Source organism: Suricata suricatta, chromosome 2 (genome assembly GCF_006229205.1).
Source record: "Suricata suricatta isolate VVHF042 chromosome 2, meerkat_22Aug2017_6uvM2_HiC, whole genome shotgun sequence".
In the NCBI taxonomy this organism is placed as follows: Eukaryota; Metazoa; Chordata; class Mammalia; order Carnivora; family Herpestidae; genus Suricata; species Suricata suricatta.
Window position 1 is genome coordinate 158309105 of NC_043701.1, and position 21782 is coordinate 158330886.

The 21782-nt window shown below is 43.0% G+C and overlaps 2 protein-coding genes across 2 annotated transcripts in view; one reads left to right on the forward strand and one right to left on the reverse strand.

Annotated features, from left to right (window-relative positions):
• The window catches only part of SLC25A28 (solute carrier family 25 member 28), a 30897-nt gene extending 9658 nt beyond the window's left edge, over window positions 1–21239 (reverse strand). The window contains exon 1 of the mRNA XM_029932359.1: window positions 21219–21239. The gene's annotated coding sequence lies outside the window, so the exon portion shown is untranslated. The remainder of the gene's footprint in view (window positions 1–21218) is intronic.
• A 140-nt stretch (window positions 21240–21379) lies between these two features.
• ENTPD7 (ectonucleoside triphosphate diphosphohydrolase 7) overlaps window positions 21380–21782 on the forward strand; it is a 42732-nt gene continuing 42329 nt past the window's right edge. Inside the window, exon 1 of the mRNA XM_029932355.1 lies at window positions 21380–21565. The gene's annotated coding sequence lies outside the window, so the exon portion shown is untranslated. The remainder of the gene's footprint in view (window positions 21566–21782) is intronic.

Sequence of the window (21782 nt, forward strand, 5' to 3'; positions counted from 1 at the left end):
CGCCGCTGCCGCTGCCGCCAACGCCCCCCGGCCCCGTTGCGTCCGCCTCAGGCGCGGCCCAGAGAGCCCGGGGCCTCCGGCTCCCGCTTGGCCCGCGGACACGCCCTCCAACCGGCCATTGGTGCAGCCACCAAGTTAGCCCCGCCCCCTTGCTTACGTAGAAAAAAATGTGTGTGGTATTAGAGAAGTTGCCTGTCATTCCTCCGCCCCGTGGCGTTGCTACTGCTTAGGTCCCACCCCTTCCCCTTTGATCTTGGAGGCTTCTTGTTTATTGGCTATTGATTGGCCAACATGTAAGATCAGCCCGCCCTCCGACTTTTCTGGAGGGCGGGAGAAACTTAAGGCCGAACTTTGATAGGCTCAACCACTCTTGATACTTTGACCGCGGCCATTGGCCCTCATCACTTCGGGATCCGATTGGCTACCGGAAGAGAGCGCTGAGCCAGGGGCGAGTGCGCCCACATTTGGGGCCCAGACTGCTGCCGGCGGAGCTGCATGCTGTACCGTTTGGGGTGGATGGGGCACAGCGCCAGGACTTCAGGGTCAACCGCTGACGGATGCCGTTAGGACCTGCGTTCGAGCGCCCGCCCCAAATCCCGGGACTCGCGGGTCGCGAGCGGGCGGCCCTGGCCTGAGAGCTGTGTTCCCGCGGGATCACAAGCCCGGGCGGCATGAGGTGGAGCCAGCTTGAGCCGGGTATCCCCTGGCACGGCCCGCCGGCTGTTTTGGGAAGCTGTGGCAACACGCGGCGGCCCGATAGATTCTGGTCAGATCTGGAGCGATGTCCCCCCGCCCCGTAGAGCTCGCGAGCCGACTCCCAAAGGCCCTGTGCTCCTCGGGCCCCATCGCGCCTCACCGCGCTTGCACCCGAAGTCGCCCTGTAAACCCAGCAGTTGTTGAATGAGTGAATTCTCCGGGGCCCGCTGTCACTGGGTCCTGCACCGGGCCGAGAGCTGGAGGCAGGGACGAGAGATGTCGAAATGGGGAGGGATGATTCAGATGACGACAGGCGGAGAGGCCGGTCTGGAGGCAGCTGTGGCAACGGCACAGAAAGTACGGCGACTGTGGAGAAGCTCGGATGTGCAGCTTTCCCCTAAGCTGACGCACTGATGACCGCCACTGCCGGGTGGTGATTCCCTTTTATGATAAGACCGATGTCCCTCCCAGCCCCAGACTCGAGCACCACCCCCTGGGCGACGTTGTTGGCTCAGGAGCTAGCTCCACGAGGGCTGCTGGCTCGCCCAAGGAATGCGGGAGCTTTCCCCTCTCCTCTGCCTGCCCAGCTTCACTATCCCTTCTCTGGAGCGTGTTTGTACAAGCCTCTCAGTTTCCAACTCTGACCTTAATACCTGTTTACTGAGATGATGATGCAATGGTGAACTTTTCCATCTGGCTATAGCTTTTCTTTAAGGAAGAGGTTTTCCTTTTTTTTTTTTCTGAAGCTAGCCCTTCTCTGGACCTCTGGGAGATTTTGTTTTTAATTTGTTTTACTCACCTATTCTCTCCTCAACAATGGTTATTAACCTTAGCGTCTCGGCCTTTTGGAAAATAATGGAGCTACATATCTTCTTCCCTCCACTTCCCACCTCCCATGCACACACCCAGGGATCCATGAACTTCAGGTTAAGAGCCCCTCCTATACATCTTTGCCCTTCTCTAGCTCACTTCCTTGAGAAATGAATAGGACTCTCAAAAAGAAAACCACTCAATCCTGCCAGAGTACTAATTCACTTTACTGCCAAGCTACTCCAGTAATGAGTTCTATCTGCTCTGTCCTTTTTCTCCTTAAGCTCTACGTTTTTACTCTTATTCAGTGGTCACAAATGACCTTTCCAAATGCAGTGGTCTTTTTCTTATTCCCTCTTGGCCCCACTGACCCATATATTGTCCTCCTTAGGAACCACTTTATTCTACGTTTTAGACATCTCAGTCTCCAACACTTTTCTACCGACAGAGAACATTCCTAAAGGTTTGATCTTCTTGATCTTCACTACCATAGAGAACCTTACCATTCCAAATTTCCTTTTCTCACTGGACCTGTATTTCCCTCATTGTATACTTCTTAACTAAAATTTCCATGTGAACATTCAGTAAATATTTATTGAGTACCAGCTCTGTACTTGAAGCCAGTGATCCAGGTCACAGTCCATGGAGTTCTCATGGAACTTAACTTTTTGTTAATGTTCATTTATTTTTGAGAGAGACAGAGTGCGAGCAGGGGAGGGGCAGAGAGAGAGGGAGACACAGAATCTGAAGCAGGCTCCAGGCTCTGAGCTGTCAGCACAGAACCTCATGTGGGGCTTAAACTCTCGGGCCGTGGGATCATGACCTGAGCCGAAGTCAGATGCTCAACTGACTGAGCCACCCAGGCACCCTCGTGGAGCTTACTTTTTAATGAGGGGAGGATGATAGACAAAAATACCAATTAGCTCTAGGTACTATTCTGATAACTGAAATAGGGAGGTGTGATAAAGTGTGACTAGGTGGCCACATTTGTTGGATCAAGAAAGGTCTTTCTGAGGAGATGACACCGTGGTGAGTTCTAAATGACAGGCAGGAGCTCATGACAAACCCAGAAAAGAGCATTCCAGAAGAAACAGTAGGTACAACAACCCTACTACGGTGAGAATAAGTTTGGTGTATGAAGGAACAGAAAGTGAGTGTGGCTGGACATGGTAAGGGAAAGGGGAGGTGACACAGGATGAGATTGGAAAGATAGGCAGAGGGTGAACCTTGACCTTAATATCTGACTTGGCATGCTCATTCCAAACTTAACCCTTTTCACTTACTACCCACCCAATTTGTCCCTAATTTTTCTTCTCTAAAGCTGAAAGTCTTCTATAGCTACCCTTCAGAAATATTCTGGAATGTTTGTTTGTGCTCTCCTTTTCCTTCCTATTGACTCATTTCCCCAGTGTCTGATCCTTCACATTGATACTGTAATAACTGTTGAATGTCCTCACTACCTCTGGGATTCCCTGGCTGTCGAGGCTTCACCTCTGGGATTTCCATTCTTCCACGGACATGGTAAGGACTGTTCTTCCCACCTCCTTAAAGATAGGCATGGCCTATCCATGACTGTGGATTTGCTTTGACCAAGGAAATTCAAGAGAAGCATGAGAGCCACATAAGAACTTTCCCTGCCACATGACTGTTGATGGCCCCATCAGCCCAGTGCCCCGGTAAGGAGGATGACGCAAAGTCACCTACTTCCCAGATGGGCTTTCAGCATGAGTAAGAAATAATCTTTGTCTTTAAGACAGATTTTAGGATTATTCCATACCAAAGCATAATCTAGCCCAGTGCTGCTCAAACTTTACTGTGATCTTAGTCACTTGAAGAATTTGTTAAAATGCAGATTATAATTCTCTAGTGGGGATGGGGATTCTGCATTTCTTACAAGCCTCCAGGTGATGGTGATGCTGTCAGACCCTGGAGCAAACTTTGAATGGCAAGCACCTAACCCATCCTGACTACCTGATGCCCCACCCTCAGCATGTCTACACATGCTGCCCTCCACCTCACCAGCCCTAAACGCCCCTAAAAAAAAGTAGCAAGCAAAGAAAGAACCTTGGAGATACTCTTTAGAAGCCCTCAATAGCTCCCATACCTGCAGCTCCTTAGTCAGACACTGTAGAATCTTTTTCTTATATTCCCAGGTCATTTGTTTTCCATATTCTGTGTTCTGTACTGTCTTTTTATTTTTGACCTCTACCTATAAGGCTATTCATTGACTCACTATCAAGTCTCATCTATTTTCTTTAGTAATAGAAGCCCCTAGGGCGCCTGGCTGGCTCAGTCTGTTGAGCGTCCAGCTTCAGCTCAGGTCATGATTTCAACGGTTCGTGGGTTTGAGCCCCGTATCGGGCTCTGTGCTGACAGCTCAGAGCCTGGAGCCTGCTTCGGATTCTGTGTCTCCCTCTGTCTCTGACCTTCTCCTGCTCATGCTGCCTCTGTCCGTCTCTCAAAAATTAAAAACAAACAAACAAACATTAAAAAAAAAAGCCCTGGGGCGCCTGGGTGGCTCAGTCGGTTGTGCCTCTGGCTTCGGCTCAGGTCAGATCTCACGTTCGTGGGTTTGAGCCCCGCGTCGGGCTCTGTGCTGACAGCTAGCTCAGAGCCTGGAGCCTGCTTCCGGTTCTGTGTCTCCTTCTCTCTCTGCCCCTCCCCTTCTCATGCTCTGTCTCTCTCTGTATCAAAAATAAATAAAAAACATTAAAAAAAAGTTTTAAAAAATTTTAAAAAAGCCCTAAGTTTTAGCTTGGAGCTAAAAGTCCAGCTGAATTCCATATTTCCCCCAGCTTCCCCGTCGGCTGGTGTTAAATGTATGAATAAGTTCTAGCTCACAGGATGTGAGTGTAAGTGGCATGAAACATCTGGGTTTTGCATTTAAAAGGAAGGTTATGTCCTCTGAGTATTTTCTTTATGTTCTCCCTTTTCCTTTAGAATACAGACCCAGAAGCTGTCAACCATGTTTGGCCCCATGGACAAGGTCTATACCTTAGGTGGGCAGAGCAAAAGGTTGAAGAAACCTGCTGCCTTTTGGGCAGTAACTGTAGTACTTTTAGACTAATCATGTTCTGGGACACGAGAGAACTCATTTAAGCAGTTGCTATTAGTTTGAATCTTTGTTTACAGCATCAGGTTTATATCCTGATACATGTTCATACCTAGATGCATTTCACCCTTTGTTCTTACAAAATTCTCATTCTTGAAGGTCCAAAACAAATCCCACTCCTTCCAGCTTACAATACCCTCTTTCCCTGAACTGCCACCCCGCATAACCATATGAGGTATGGATTCCAGCAGCCACCCATGAAAATAAGATTTCTTTACAGTTACTTAAAGAGAAATGGATTCCTAAAATATGAAGAGTAGACCATGAAGGCTGTAGGAATTCAGAGATGGGACAATCAGTGAGGAGAGAAGGGATAAGAAGATAATTGTGTGTGTGAGCAGTTTGAAACTGGAGAATGTCCACAGGAAGACGTTTCCAAGGGGTGTGTGGGGAATAGTTTCAAGGGAATCAATTTGTTATTGTTTTCTGCATCTTTCCTAAAATCCATCTTTCTGAGAAAGCAATTGAGGCAGTGCTCAATGTCTTAGTCTGTCCTCCCACCCTACGAAAGGAAAGTGTGCCTTCACCTGTCCTTCATCTTGGTACAGTTCATGCCCTGGTGCGTACAAACCCCCAGGTAGCTAAGCCACCGGGTAGTCTAGCAAGGCCCCCTTCAGTCAAGGTACAGCTACAGATCTCCTCTTTCTCTGACTTAAGTGCGTTTCCATTAGGGCAGAACAGGTCTGTAGGAATGGATACTTTGGTCCTGGTGGATATTTGGGGAGCATACATATTGTACAGTGGCATAATGGGTTTTTAATTTAACCACAACCTATTATCAAAGAATACATTGTTTCTGAGGGAGATTCTCTTTAGAATAAAGCAAAAAGCATAATTAAATGTTAAAGGTGCTAGTGCCTTATTTCACTCAGCTGACACATCATGGCAAGGTCTGCATCTTATTAATTTTGGGACAAGGATATTCAAGATTTATGAAGATGTGTGCTGGGCAGAAATGATGTGCTAAAAATATAGTACAATGTTTCCTTTCTGGTCAGAAGCAAGAAAGCTGAGGGATGCTCTTCATTTACTCATGTCTCAACTTTGGTCTCAATTTTACATTTTGCATAACTTCTAGAAGTATAAAATGGGAAAGTACCTATTTAATTTTCACAGATCAACATCATGCCTTCAAGTAAAAGGAAATATGTCAAAAGTAAATTCATACTTTATTTTTTCTTGAATATTCACACTTATACTAAAAAGATACTCATTTTCTTTTGTCAACATAGGTTATTAGCTATACAATTTTATACCCACTAAGATGGCTATAATCAAAAACACAGAAAATACGTGTTGACAAGGACATGGAGAAATTGGAGTCTTCACTCCTGGCTACTGGGACTGTAAAACGGTTCAGCCACTGTGGAAGACAGTTTAGCGGTTCCTCAAAAAGTTAAACAGCATATGACCTAGGAATCCACTCCTAGATATATCCAAAACAACTGAAAAGAGGTACTTAAACAAGTACACATACATGCTTATTCCATAGCAGCACTTTTCACAACACGCAAAAAGTGGAAACAGTCTAAATGTTCATTAACAGAGTGGATAAACAAATTGTGTATATACACACAATATAATTCAGCTGTAAAAAGGAATGAAGTAGTGATCTATACTACAATGTGAATGAACTTCAAAAATATATTAAGTGAAAGAAGCCAAATGTGATTCCACTTATATGAAATAGCCATAATAGGTAGCTCCACAGAGAGAGAACACAGCTTGGTGGTTACTGGGGCCAGTGGTGGTGAGAGAGGAGAAGCTGCTTGATGGGTACAGGGTTTCCTTTTGGAGTGATGAAATGGTTTGGAAGAAGGTAAAGATGTCTATTGCATAACATTGTGATTGCACTAAATGCCACAGAATTGTTGACTTTAAGATGGCTACTTTTTGGGGCACCTGGTTGGCTCAGTCGGTTAAGCGACTGATTTCAGCTCAGGTCACTGTCTCACAGTTTGTGAGTCTGAGCCCCTTGTTGGACTCTGTGCTGATAGCTCAGAGCCTATATATAGCCTGCTTTGGACTCAGTGTCTCCCTCTCTCTGTGCTCCTCTCCTTCCCCTGCTCATGCTCTCCTGTCTCTCTTTAAACATTAAAAAGGAAAAGATGGGTATTTTTATGGTACATGACTTTCACCTCAATTTTAAAAAGGCAAGATCAGGGGCGCCTGGGTGGCTCAGTCAGTTGAGTGTCTGACTTTGGCCCAGGTCATGATCTCACAGTTTGTGAGTTCAAGCCCCTTGTCAGGCTCTGTGCTGACAGCTCAGCCTGGAGCTGCTTGAGATTCTGTGTCTCCCTCTCTCTCTGTCCCTCCCCTGCTCACGCTCTCTTACTCTCTCACAAAAATTAACATTAAAAAATTTTTTTTAAATAAAAAAATAAAAAAGGCTAGATCAGCTTGTACCCAACAAGTGAGCTAAATAAACTAGTATCTCATTATTCTCTGAAATGTTTGTGCCTATGAGACTCCAAATAGCAGCTCTAAACCACTTCTATAACTCCTGGGTTGCCTCACATCAGCTTGAAGAAAATCTACCTTTAACAAAAGTGAAAGATCTGGGAAATGATTGTTAATGGATACAAACTTTCTTTTTGGCCGATGAAAAGGTTTTAAATTTATATCGTAACGGTTGCACAACCCTGTGAATATACTAAAACCCACTGAATTAGGTGAATTTATGGTGTATAAATTACATCTCAATAAAGCTGTTCTTAACAAGCTAAATGGTCTAAATGGAATACACTGAAGAGTATTTTCTTTTGGAACTTGGGTTTCATCAGCTTTTAAGCAATAAACTGTAACCCTTTGCACATCTACTTTGGTGCAGGGCTAGTTACTGCGATCACACTATTCTTTTTTCTTAAAACTTCTCCTAAGGGATCTTATTCGTGAAGAAAAAAAAAAGCCAAACCAAGGGAAATTACTAATTTTGATCTAAGAAACAAACATAATCTCCTCTCTGGCTCACAGGCGAAAATCGGGAAAAATGAGTCCGCTTCATTGGTTCTTGTCTAGGAGGAAGTTTCTGTTTAATTCATACTTAAATTGAGTTGAAACAGACACAGGAAAAATATTAATTGATATGCTAAATCCATATTTACTCTTCTTTGGGCACCAATCTCCTTACTGCCACTCATTTTCTTCCTCATTCATGCATTTCTATCATGCCCTTACTACTGTGACAGAAACATGTAAATTCTGTAAATAATGCTCCCAAACAATTATTTTTATACCTTTTTGTTAGCCCTGCACCCGGGGCTATTTCCACCAAGTAGATAAAACTGCACTCTTAAAAGCATCCACTTATGCACCTGGTAAGACAAAGTGTACCCCAAATATAATTTAAGATATAATGCCCTGAGCCTTAGGAAACAGTTTCATTTAATTAGAATTAACATATCCTGGGGGGCCCGGGTGGTTCAGTTGGTTAAGGGTCCAACTTCAGCTCAGCTCATTGTCTCACAGTCCGGTCCATGAGTTCGAACCCTATGTTGGGCTCCATGCTGACAGCCCAGAGCCTGGAGCCTGCTTCACAATCTGTCTGTCTGTCTCTCTCTCTGCTCCTTCCCCACTCACACTCTGTCTCTCTCCCTCAAAAATAAATAAACATTAAAAAATTAAGAGTATCTCCTCAGATGGTGGCATGTCCTTTTAATTATGTCAAATGTACAATTTTAAGCTTACTGTTTAAATCTTGAAATTACAAACCGACATATAGTATTTTTACAGTACCAATTTCTACCATCTATAATGTCTTCTTAAGGCACTTTAACATGACCTAAATAATTTAAATAGATCTTTGTTTGCAATCAATAAGAAAAATTATAGAACACAACCAATTTCATGGGGTTTTTAGCTCCAAAACCAGAATGGCTTTAAGTGACAGAGAAACAAGAACAATTAATAGTCACTTGATAAGTCACTTGACTTTGATGTTATTTCCAGAGACTGAGAGACTACTCAAATGAGTAACTTGTCCTTTTGCAAATGAGATAGTTCCTAACCCTTTAGCAAAATTTAAGGAGACGGAAAAATTGTGACAAAGATTTGGCAAAATTCCGTTCATTCACTTATCTGGCTTTTGTTTGCATTTACTTATTTGTATAAAAAGGTTTCTTGGTAACTACCTATAATTTAAAAAAATAGGAAAAGATTTGGTGACGGATTCCATCTCACTCTACCAAAAAATAATAGTCATATTATGATCCATGATGTAATCTAAAATGTTCTAAAAGCCCCATCCATCTGCTAACACGTATACTCAAATAAAATTTTACTTTTATGTAGGTAATTATTCATCAAGATCTGATATTGTTTTCATAGCCCAATTCAGTCATTAGTTTCCTGATGCCCCCGGCTGATCAGTTCCCCCATCACGTGGGTTCTACTTTGTAGAACATAGATAGTTGTAACTTTGCATATGTTTATAAAGTATTTCATTAATATCTATATCACCGGTAGATGGTAAGCCCCATCAGGGCAGGGAGCATCTTTTAACTTTCTTTCACTGCCCCCCTCTCCCCTCCCACCTCCCGCCGCACCTTTAGATCTTCGGAATAGCATTGTACTTCAAACTCTGTAAGTACTTGGTAACACTTATTTGAATACATAAAAAACAAATGGGACATTTGGATCTTAGGCCTGAGATGCTATGTCTCCCCTTATGTGGTGGCAATGACTCATCCAGCAAGTTCCAGTTCCTTCGCTAGCTCCTTCTAGCCCAAGGCCTAACTCTTGCAGGCGTCCTGGAAATTGTAGCCAGGGACACCACCCAGCAGGGTGCTTTCAAAACTATTTCCTAATCTTGGCATTAATTCTGGGAAGCACTCTTGGAAGCAACAGGCCCTACAGTGAGTTCAGGAGCCAGGACTGGAAAGAGAGCCCCTGTCTCTGCTTTGCAAGAGTTTATTAAAAGGTCACACTTGAAATAAGACCCTAAAGATGAGAAGATTAATTAAGGGGAGTCAGATGGGTGGCAGTAAAAGGGGTAAGGGAGGCAAAGCCTTCTGGACAGGGAGAACGTCATACTGCAAAAGTCCTGGAATGAGAGGATTAGGCCAATGACCTGGGCTTAGGGGAAGCATAGTTTTGAGATGAGCCTGAGATTAAGTAGGGGCAGATCATGAGAGGCTCTGGAAGTCATGTTTATATCTTAAGAAAAATGGGATCTCATTGCAGAATTTTAAGTTGAAGTGAGATAACATGGTCCATTTTGCATTTTGAAAAGGTCACTGTGGCTGCTGTGAAGAAAGACCAAGGGCAGCAACCCTGGAAGTTGAGTCATTATTCTTACTTTATGGATAAGAAAATGAGCTTAAATAAATATGACTTCTTCAAGGATGCACAGCTAGTAAGTGGTGAAACCAGGTCTCAAATACTGGTCTGAAAACTCAACCACAGTCTGTTGCCTTTCTAGATCAAGATAATAAACCACCAAGATAGAATTAGTTAAAATGATTTTTTTTTTAAGTTAGAAACAAGAGCCTCATTCTGTTAGAACAAGACTTATTCTGATTTTGGTCACAAGTGTCAGAAAATGAGAAGCAGAAAGGTAGCACAGGGTAGCTGAGGTTCCATGACATGATCTAAACTTCAGTTATCTCATCTGTAAAATGGTAATCACACCTATTTTATTGGATTGTTTGAGGTTACAGAGAAAGAATAAAGTTGTTACTCTAATATCAGCCAGATAGTTGGAACACAGCAAAGGTTGATTACTATTACTATCATTATAATTACCTGTTTTTCTATCATTATAATTACCTGTTTTTCCTTTTTGACTGTCCACCTAGCTATCACAGAAATCACTGGCAACATGTCACCTAACTGCCAAGCAAGAAACCAAGATGACCATGACTACTTATTGTCCTTTGCTTGTTTGCACAACCTGTTGCTAGACTAGAGCCAAATATGGGATACTTCACAAATAAGCCTTATTTTTTCTCCTAACAATAAGATACGTACTTTGGGTCCATGTCATGTGTGGCCTCAATTATTATATGAACTTTGTACCATAAAGAGTAGATTTAAATATCTTTAATTCCATAAGTAAAATGGTTAGGATTACAAAACTTTCCTTGAATATTATCAGAGAATGTTATGGTCTATTGTCCAGGACATACAAAGAAGATATTCTATCAGCAAGGAATGAGGCTTGGATTATTTATCTACGTAGATATGATGTATTTCTTTAAAATAGTTTATTGTCACATTGGTTTCCATACAACACCCAGTGCTCTTCCCCACAAGTGCCCTCCTCCATCACCATCACCTCTTTCCCCCCCTCCCCCTTCCCCTTCAATCCTCAGTTCGTTTTCAGTATTCAATAGTCTCTCAAGTTTTGCCTCCCTCTCTCTCCCCAACTCTCTTTTCCTCTTCCCCTACCCCTGGTCCTCCATTAGGTTTCTCCTGCTCTCCTGTTAGACCTATGAGTGCAAACATATGGTATCTGTCCTTCTCCACCTGACTTATTTCGCTTAGCATGATACCCTCGAGGTCCATCCACTTTCCTACAAATGGCCAGATTTTTTTCTTTCTCACTGCCATGTAATACTCCATTGTATATATATACCACATCATCTTGATCCATTCATTGGGTGATGGACATTTAGGCTCTTTCTATGATTTGGCTATTGTTGAAAATGCTGCTGTGAACATTGGGGTACATGTGCCCCTATGCATCAGCACTTCCGTATCCCTTGGGTAAATCCCTAGCAGTGCTATTGCTGGATCATAAAGGAGTTCTATGGATAGTTTTTTGAGGAACCTCCACACTGTTTTCCAGAGCGTCTGTACCAGTTTACATTCCCACCAACAGTGCAGGAGGGTGCCCGTCTCTCCACACCCTCGCCAGCATCTATAGTCTCTTGTTTTGCTCATTTTAGCCACTCTGACTGGTGTGAGGTGGTATCTCAGTGTGGCTTTGATTTGTGTTTCCCTGATGATGAGTGATGTTGAGCATCATTTCATGTGCCTGTAGGCCATCTGGATGTCCTCTTTGGAGAAATGTCTGTTCGGGTCTTCTGCCCATTTCTTCACTGGGTTATTTGTTTTTTGGGGTGGGAGTTTGGTGAGTTCCTTGTAGATTTTGGATACTAGCCCTTTATGCATTATGTCATTTGCAACTATCTTTTCCCATTCTGTCAGTTGCCTATTAGTTTTCTTGATTGTTTCCTTTGCAGTGCAAAAACTTTTTATCTTGATGAGGTCCCAGTAGTTCATTTTTGCTTTCATTTCCCTTGCCTTTGGTGATGTGTCAAGTAGGAAATTGCTGCAGTTGAGGTCAAGGAGGTTGTTTCCTACTTTCTCCTTGAGGGTTTTGATGGTTTCCTGTCTCACATTCAGGTCCTTCAGCCATTTTGAGTTTATTTTTGTGTATGGTATAAGAAAGTGGTCTAGTTTCATTCTTCTGCATGTTGCTGTCCAGTTCTCCCAGCACCACCTGCTAAAGAGGTAGTCTTTTTTCCATCGGATACTCTTTCCTGCTTTGTCAAAAATTAATTGGCCATACATTTGTGGGCCCAGTTCTGGGTTCTCTATTCTATTCCATTGGTCTATGTGTCTGTTTTTGTGCCAATACCATACTGTCTTGATGATGACAGCTTTGTAGTAGAGGCTAAAGTCTGGGATTGTGATGCCTCCCATTTTGGTTTTCTTCTTCAATATTACTTTGGCTATTTGGGGTCTTTTGTGGTTCCATATGAATTTGAGGAGAGTTTGTTCTAGCTTTGAGAAGAATGTTGGTGCAATTTTGATAGGGATCGTATTGAATGTGTATATCGCTTTGGGTAGTAATGACATTATCACAATGTTTATTCTTCCAATCCATGAACAGGGAATGTTTTTCCATTTCTTGGTGTCTTCTTCAATATCTTTCATAAGTTTTCCATAGTTTTCATCATATAGGTCTTTTACATCCTTGGTTAGGTTTACTCCTAGGTATTTTATGGTTTTTCGTGCAATGGTGAATAGGATCAATTCTTGATTTCTCTTTCTGCTGCTTCATTATTGGTGTATAGGAATGCAACTGATTTCTGTACACTGATTTTGTACCCTGCAACTTTATTGAATTCATTGATCAGTTCTAGAAGGCTTCTGGTGGAGATATGATGTATTTTTAATGCTCTGTGGTATTGAATATTTTATTAATATAGGATATATTCTCAAAGTAACTAGCCACAATTATGGAGGCAACAAACATCAACAACAAAAACAATACCATCATTATTAACAAACACGTTTTGGCAGCTGATGGGGGCCTCGAACCCATGAGCACTGAAGTTCTGATTAATCAGTGTGATTTTCCTGGCTGTCCTCCAGGTGCGATTCCCAATTTTTACTCTTTTTACTACAGGCACTTCCCTGAACCTCCATTTTTAAAAGTCCATTTATTTATTTTGAGAGAGAGAGCATGCGCATGTGTAAGCATGAGCAGGGGCAGGCAGAGAGAGAGAGAGAGGATCCCAACCAGGCTCTGCATGGTCAGCACAGAGCTCAATGTAGGGCTTGAACTCACAAACTGTAATCTCATGACCTGAGCCCAAATCGAGTCAGATGCTTAACCAACTGAGCCACTGCTAACTGTCTTAACTGGTCTTGTCTTACCCAGTGCTTGTTTCTTCATGGTCTCCTTTTAATTAACCAAGTCTTTCCTCTTCACCCCTTAGTCTTCCTTGCCTTTACAGCTCACTAATTACAAACGAACATATGAAAGCCCAGGAATTTACATTAACTGCACCAAAAGAGATAATCAAGTATTTTAGGTAGTGGAAAGTTATCCTTACAGGAACAAAGGTAAAACTGTTTCACCTTTGGATTTCAATCCTTCTCTTTGAGTTACTTAGTGGGCTTCTGTGGTATGAGTGCCCAGCACTGTGCTGAGGGATTAAAAAGGATGAGGAGAGGCAGAGAGTGAAAAAAAAAAAAAAAAAGAAAGAAAAAGAAGGAAAGAAAAGAAAAAGGAATGAACTGAAGACTTCCTCTGCAAGAAACCTGCATTTGCTGGTAAAAACAAACCCATGCATGCAACTCAATGACAACGATAACAGTGAACTTTTATGAAGGGCTCACTGTGTGCCAGCCAACGTATATGTTATTTCTTTTTATCCTATATGACAAATTACTACAAAGCATAGTGACTTAAAACAGCAATATACATTTATTATCAGTTTCTGTAGTGATGAATTTGATAGTGATTTAGATGAGTGATTAGGACTTGGAGTATCTCAGGAAGTTGTAGTCAGGATATCGGCAGGGGCTGCAGTTATATGAAGGCTGGACTGGGGCTGGAGAATCCATGTCCACAATGACTCACACAACTGTCAAGTTAATACTGCCTGTTGGCAGGAGGCCTCAGTTCCTCTCCATGTGGGCCTCTCCAGAGAGCTGCTGAGGGTCCTCATGACATGGTATAACATGGTACCACATTCTTGGCAAATTATTGTCTTTTTTATTATATCCATTCTAGTGGGTATAGTGGCATCTCACTGTAGTTTTAATCTCCATGCCCTCATAACTAATGATGTTGAACATCTCGTGTGCTTATCTGCCATCCATATACCTTTTTTTGTTGTCTAAATCTTTGGTTTATAATTGGATTGTTGGTTTCTTACTGTTAAGTTTTGAGAATTCTTTTTATGTTCTGGATACAAGTCCTTTATCAGATATATGATTTGCAAATATTTTTTCTCCCAGTGTGTGGCTCATCTTTCTATTCTCTTAGCAATGTCTCTTGAAGAACAGATCTTAGTTTGAATGAAGACCAGTCTTTTAAGGTTACTTCTGCTGTTGAATCTAAGAAACTTTGTTAAACTCAAGGTCAGTAAGATTTCCTCCTATTTTTTTCCATTACAAGCTCTGCAGTTTTAGCCCTTACTTTTAAGACTGTGATTAATTTCAAGTTAGCATTTATGTTTTCATTATGAGGTATTTCACCAGCTGTCGGTTTTTTATTTAACAACATTTCTTTGAGATCTTTTCATATCAAGAGCTTCCTTATTCATTTTTAGAGCCAAACTCCCACTCTGTTGAAGATTATATTCAAGTTGTAGGGAGACAAACAAACCAATAAGTAAAACATACTGGATGTAAAATGGTGATGTAGGAAGTGTGGGTGGCAAGGACAGTTATCATTTAAAATAGAATGGTTAGGGTGGGTCTCACTGAGAAGTAACTATTTCAGAGATTACAAACTCTGGAGAAAGGAACAGAAATTACAAAAAACTTAAAGCAACAAAAGTTCTGTCATGTTCTCGAAACAGTAAGGAGGCCCATGTGGCTAAAGTAAAGTAAGCGAAGGGAATAATAGTGAGAAATGAGGTTTAGAGAGTTAAGAGGTATGCATCTTGTAGTTTGTTATGAGGACTAGGGCTTTTCCTCCAAGGGGAGAAGCTACTGGAGAGTTTGGAGGAGTGACATGACTTGGATTACACTTGAAAGGATCACACTGATTGCAGTGTTCAGAAGAGACTGTGGGGCCCTGGAGCCAGAAGAGACTCTGGGGGCAAGGAAAGATGCAGAAAGACTAGTTAGGAGGCTAATGCAATACTTCAGGAAGAAACAGTCATTTGGACCAGGGTGGTAGCAATGAGGTTTGTGAGTGATGGCTAGATTCTGGATGCATTTTTAAAGTAGTGCCAACAGGAGCAAGAGACAGATTAAGGTCAATTCCAAGATTTTGGGCCTAAGCATCTGGAAGAATGGAAGGGTTTTTACCCCTTTAATAACACAGTGTATTATCAAACATTTTAATCTTTGCCAGCCTGGTAGTTGAAAAATGTTATCTAATATAGTTTTGTCTCTACATTTTAATTGTGAAAATTGTCCAACATACAAAAAATTGGAAAGAATAATACTCACTTCATACTGACTTAAACAATAAAAGATATTTGTTAACTCATATAACTGGATGTCCAGAGACAGTATGGAATTCAGGTTTGGTTCGACTCAGTTAACCATGTCATTAAGAATCTAGGGCATAGAAGGGGAGGGGCAGAGAGAGAGAGAGAGAGAGAGAGAGAGAGAGAGAGAGAGAGAATTGCTCCCTCAAACACTGTTTTAGGAAAGTCAATAATTTTTTAATTTGTTCTAGCAAACATTTATTTATCTGGAATTGGGCTATCTGGCCACTCCTGAAAAAAAAAATGGCTGTGGCCAAGGGATGAGATTTTGCCTAATTTTGCATGTCCCACCCCTGGAGCCAGTGGGGGAGTCAGAATCCTCAAATATAGAGGGGCTATCCCTGGAGAAGGTGCCCACATCCAAACTGGAATGGATACCAAGAGTTGGGGATCAAGAGCCTTCCCCAATGCCTCTGTCACAAGTACTGTGAGCATTTTTGAGTTTGCCATACTGCACCCAACCTCTCTTGCTGGCATCTCTGAAAAGCTGTGTTTCACTTCTCTCAATGATCTGTGTCATTAATTTCCTGCCCCGTCAAATTTTCAATTATCCTGCTTGTTAATTCATGTCCTGCAGTTGCTATTATCTTTTTGCACTGCTATGCCTTCAAAGTACTTGAACACAGGGCTGTTGTGTCTTCAGACTTTTACTGAAGGTATGGGTCATGGAGAGGATTATAACATAGCACAGAACTCAGAACTGAACCCTAGAAGTCCACAATATTATCTGAAATTTCCCTGACCACCTTGCCTAGGGAAGGCTTTTATTCTTTGCTTTTATTCTTCAAAACCCAGTTCACATGTCATCTGTGAGCTTCCCCAATGTGCCGAGGGGCTTCTTTTTAAAAATATTGATAGTTCTGCCTTCAAAAAGTGGAGCCTAGTGGCCTTCCCCTCGAATGTGGGCTGGCTTTTAAGAAACACTATATAGCAGAAGTGAAGACACTTGATTTCCGAAGCTGGGTAATAAAAGGGGTGGTGTTCTCACTGGCACTTATTCTCAGCTGGTTCTGGGAGAAGCGAGTTTCACGAGGACACTCAAGCACCCCTGGGAGAATCCACGTGGAGAGGAACTGCGGCTTCCCACCGATAGCCAGTCCCCTCTTGCCAGGCATGCACGCAAGGCATCTTAGAAATATATCCCTTGGCCCTAGTAAGGACTTCACATGACCCCAGCTGACATCTTTACCGCTATCTCATGAGAGACCCTGAGCGGAACTGCTCCGAATTCCTGATCCATGGAGACTGTGAGAGATAATCATGCTTTTTGTTGTTTTAAGCTGCTAAGTTTTGGGGTAATCTGTGATGCAGCTATAGAAAAATAATGCAGGAACCTCCTCATGGGTGGTTCTCTTCAGTCTTGTCTATGGGAACCTTGCACAGGTCCCCCTTTTTTTCATGTATTTTTCTGTTTTCTTACCAGGGCTCCCCAAACCTAGTCTCTGGAGGGAATGCTCAAAATCCTGTAAGTAATTAGAATCTTCTTGGTCTAAACCACTCCCATCCAGGCTAAGCCCAGGGGATCCTACTTTCCCTGACCAAACATACCCATTAGGGTCCAAAACCTAGCTACTCTGACTTCCTACCAGGCCAACTGGTAGCAGGTCCACTTGCACTGCTGCTGGCCTTTAAAACAATTATTCTTGCCCTGATAGAAGCATCCATGGGCAAAGTGGTACAAGAGCAGAGAAAAAGAAGCCCCTCGGCACATTGGGGAAGCTCACAGATGACATGTGAACTGGGTTTTGAAGAATAAGCAGGACTTCATTTGGTAAAGAAATGAAGGAAAGTCATTTTTGCAGAAACAATAGCAAGTACAAAGGCTCAAAGGTAAGAGAAGGTATAATTCTTAGAACTGTAAATATGTCAGGGCTATGAGTGAGAATACTTGTTGGTGAGCTCAGAGGATGTGGGGGCTAGATCATATCAGCCACTGGAAGCCACATATATCAGTTAGGAGAGTCCAGGTGACAGAACTCACTGAGTCAACTGACTAAAAAGTAAGAGCAGTAACAAATTTAGTATCTCAAATAGTAAGTTCATAGGTGGGGCTGCTCCTGGGTTGGTTAAGGTAGCAATGATGTTAATGATGTTTCCAACCACCAGGATTTTTCTGTGTTTCTATTCTGTTACTCCCAGGCTTCCCCACCGTGACTACCCCACCTTATGGCTGTAAGATGGCTACAGAAGCTCCAGGAATCATATCCTTAAGATTACTTCTGGGGGTAGAAAAGGGGCTCTCTCTTCTCGCTCTCATTATGTCAACTTTTTATAATCTTTTTAAATTGGGGAAAACCTCTCCCAGAAATATTTTCCCTCCTCCCATTCCTCCCAATAGCTGCTTCCCTTCAGTATCTTTGGCTAGAATTGCAACATATGCCCATGCTCAATATTTGGTTAGGGAGTGGAACACCATGATTGACTTAGCCCTTTCACAGTTTACTCCGTGGGGCTGGGGTTGGAGCCTAGTACTCTTTAAGCACATGGCCAAGCATAGCAGTGTGGTTACAGGAAAAAATTGGGATTCTGTTAATAAGGTGGTGTTTTGGGTAGCCCGTTAGCAAAATCTGCTACTCCATGCTAAGGAAATTGGACTATATCCCATTGGGATGGGGAAACACAAGGATTTTAAAACAGGAATTAGCATGATTATATTTCACTATATCAGAATGGAGGGGCACTAAGGAGGGCCATGAGACTTTAGCTACAAGGCTTCATCAGAAGATTTTGCAGAGGATTTTAGGCATTTGAATTAAGGACAACTAGTCACTAACTGGATGAAATAGGTGTTGTGGAGGAAAAAAAATTTCTATGTCCTTCAAGATTCTTTTGGCTGATCTAAGAATTAAATTGAAATGAGACAGATTAACAAGAGAAAATCAAATTTAATTATGTACAGATAAGGATCCCATGAGACTATGAGGGCCACAGGTAGTCAGGCAATTGAGGCTTCTTCTTTTTAAAATTTTTTTCTTATGTTTTTATTTATTATTTAGACAGAGAGAAACAGCATGAATAGGGGAGGGGCAGAGAGAGACACACACACACAGAATCTGAAAAGGCTCCAGGCTCTGACCTGTCAGCATAGAGCCCAATGTGGGGGGCTTGAATCCACAAACTGTGAGATCATGATCGAAGCCAAAGTTGGCCACTTAACGGACTGAGCCAGCCAACGGCCCCAGGCAACTGAGGCTTCTCTGTCATTCTGAGCTGGGACTTCCAGTGGAAGGAGAACAATTCACAGGAAGATGAAAAAGAGTAAATGTTTGGTAAACAAATGTTTTCTGGGCCAGACAGAAAAAATGGGACACAGAAAGGAATTCTAATAAACAGACTTTGCTAACTTCCTCTCTGTCTAATGCACCTAGTTCATATTATACTGTAGTTATTTATGGGGTTAGCTCCCTTCCTGGAGCAGGTCCTCTCTCTAAATTCTTTTAGGCAATTTGTGTGGGGGGGGGGCGGGGTTGAAAAGTTCGTGCTGAGCCTTCTCTTTGTTAAAAATAATCACCATTAAATAATCCACATGCTAAAGAGACACATTACAGACACATTTTGGGGTGGCAAATTTTGCTCTCCTACAGCACAAAGGAAGTACAAGGAAGAAATTCTAAAATGACTTGCAGATTTCTGCTTGGGTGAATCACACGGTAGTTCATCCAAGTTGGAATAGGACTGGAGGAGGTTTGGGTGAATAAAGTTAAGAGTGGAGAGACTATGACTGGTCGTGGACAATGAGGTACCTACATGGCACATGAAGAAAGATGAGTAAACTTGGAAGGGAGAGTGAAGACCACAGAACTTCAACTCCTTTAGCGATTAGGGGAGGATGGACTATGGAATGAAGGAGAACTAAGGAGAAATAAAGTGATATAGACAACTGATACTGAGCATGGGACTGGTTTCGCTGATTTTGCTCAGAGCTGGGTAGAGTCAAGGACCTCTTGAGAAAATTGTAAATGTAACTGTAGACAAGTCTTTAAAAAGCAGTTAAAGACTTCTTTTGAAATACGGATTTCTGTGATTGGTTTCAACATGTTGAGAGTTACAACAAACGGGATGGGGAAATGATCTCAACCCACTTTTTTTGGCCTCCTGACTGGAAACCTCAGAACTCAGCCCTGTGAGCTGTTAATCAGATAAGCATTGTGGGCTTTTGTAAGGAATCATGCTCTACAAATTACTGAAGGCGTGTGGACTTACTGAAGGAAATATTGTCAAATGAAATGGGCAAAGAAAGTATGAGGTATTGGGATTAAAATGTAGGTTTCTTTCTGTTTTATAACAGTAGTTATGAAATGTAAGTTAGAAGATGTTTCAATGTGCCTTTAAGCTCTGTTAATATAATTCATAAATCATAGGAATTAAGTACTATTTAAAACATAAAAAGGAATTCCATTTCCACTCAAAATTACCTATTTAATGGACCACTGGAGTTTGAAATATACATAGATTAGACAGAACTGCACAGTTGGCAGGCAAATTGAAGAATTAAAAAAATATACGGTACCTGCCTGGCTCATTCAGAAGAGAATGGGCCTCTTGATCTCAAGGTTGTGAGTTTGAGCCCCATGCTGGGTGTAGAGATTACTTAAATAAATAAAACTTAAAAAAAGAATTTTAAAATGTATATTCCAAAACATTTGTTGAGTTTTTCCCATGTCTACCTGAACTAGGCCCTGGAATAATAAAAATACCTGGTATTTGTATAATTTTGCAGGTAATCCTAACCTTATGCAACTATTCTGCCCAATGTGATTTCTGGAGGCTCCGATGAAATACAACACCTGATGCAGAGTAGGGATTGAAAGACAAAGAAGAAAAGAGAACTGAGAATTGAAGGGGAAAGGCAAGTTATGCCTTCAAGCATATTCTGTCTATTGGGACAGACAGACAAATAAATCGTAATTCAATATGGCAAGAGAAACAATAGGTATAGATGACGGGGTTGAAGGTCAGGTAAGACTTTTAGGGGAGGTGCCCCTTAAGTTGAGAGTAGTATAGGATGAGTATGAGTTGGCTTGGCTAAGGGGGTAAGGGTATTCAAGGCAGATGAAAGGGTGGAGGAGGTCAAATAAGCAAAACTTAAGAGAGCAGAAGCCACAGATATATGTGCCTTGCTGAGGTATAGTAAGGGAGGTGAGCAGCAGCAGCAGAAGCTGCATGGGCGGGTCGTGGACGGCCACGTATATGCAGTGTTTGTAAGGACTTGGACTTTATCCTGTCCAAATGACTCACCCCTGGAAATGAGAGAAACGGCTGGTGTAAGCAAGGAGGAAAAACATTAAGGAAACATTACCTTTGTATGTATTACTGTAAGGTCCGGGAAAGCAGGGGCACAGTGGCTCATGTATGGCACACACACATTCAATGAATGCTGAATGAATAGACATAAGCGCTTCGGTGTAGACGATATTGTCTCCAGTTTATGCTTCTCTAACAGGACAAGACAAGGAGGCCAAGGCATGAGTCTAGGAGGCTATAGCGAAGGTTTGATTCCGCCGATCAGGGTTGGTGGACACAATACCACCAATTGGTTGTGGGAAAGGGATACACTTCTCTCGCGGCCACTCCCGAGATCCACCCACCGGAGCTGCAGCACTCTGGAAGCGGCAGCATCGAAAGCTGTCAGCTGAGAAATCGCGCCGCCGAGAGGGCAGCTGGCGCAGATCCTCCTCCCACGGCTCAAAACCTCTCACCTGCGTGCTCACTGAGGGCCCATCGAGGCGGAGCTACGGCATGACGCCCTTCCGGATTGGACGCGGTGGAAATCCCGGGGCGGGAATTAGAGGCCGAATGCTCTTGGAGATTGGCCACTCTGGCGAACGGACGTGGGGCTGGTGGAGCTAGTTCCCCGGCGGCTCCCGCTGGGTGGAGGGTGGGCCTTTCTCCGCGGTTCTCCTGTCAGTCATTGGCTCCCTGCGGTTTCCTTGGGGACGTGGCGCCGCCGCCTGCCTAGGTTTCTTTCTGGCTGGGCTAAAGGCCTCGGGGAACCGCTCTGGACCGAGCGGAACGGTGCCAGGGGAAACTGCGGGCCTCTCGACCCGTGAGTGCGAGCGCGGGAGGGTCGCGGGGCTGGGCGAGGCGGGGAGGGAGAATGGGCCTTCCAACCCCTGCCACCTGGGGGGCGCCGGTTCCTCGTGAACGCCCGGCTCCCCGGGAGCCGGCTTAGAGCCAGCTGGGCCCCAGGAACCAGAGCGGACGCATCTGGAGTGGGTGGGCGCCTTGGCCTTCCCTCGGAGGTCTTGTCCTGTGGGCACTGC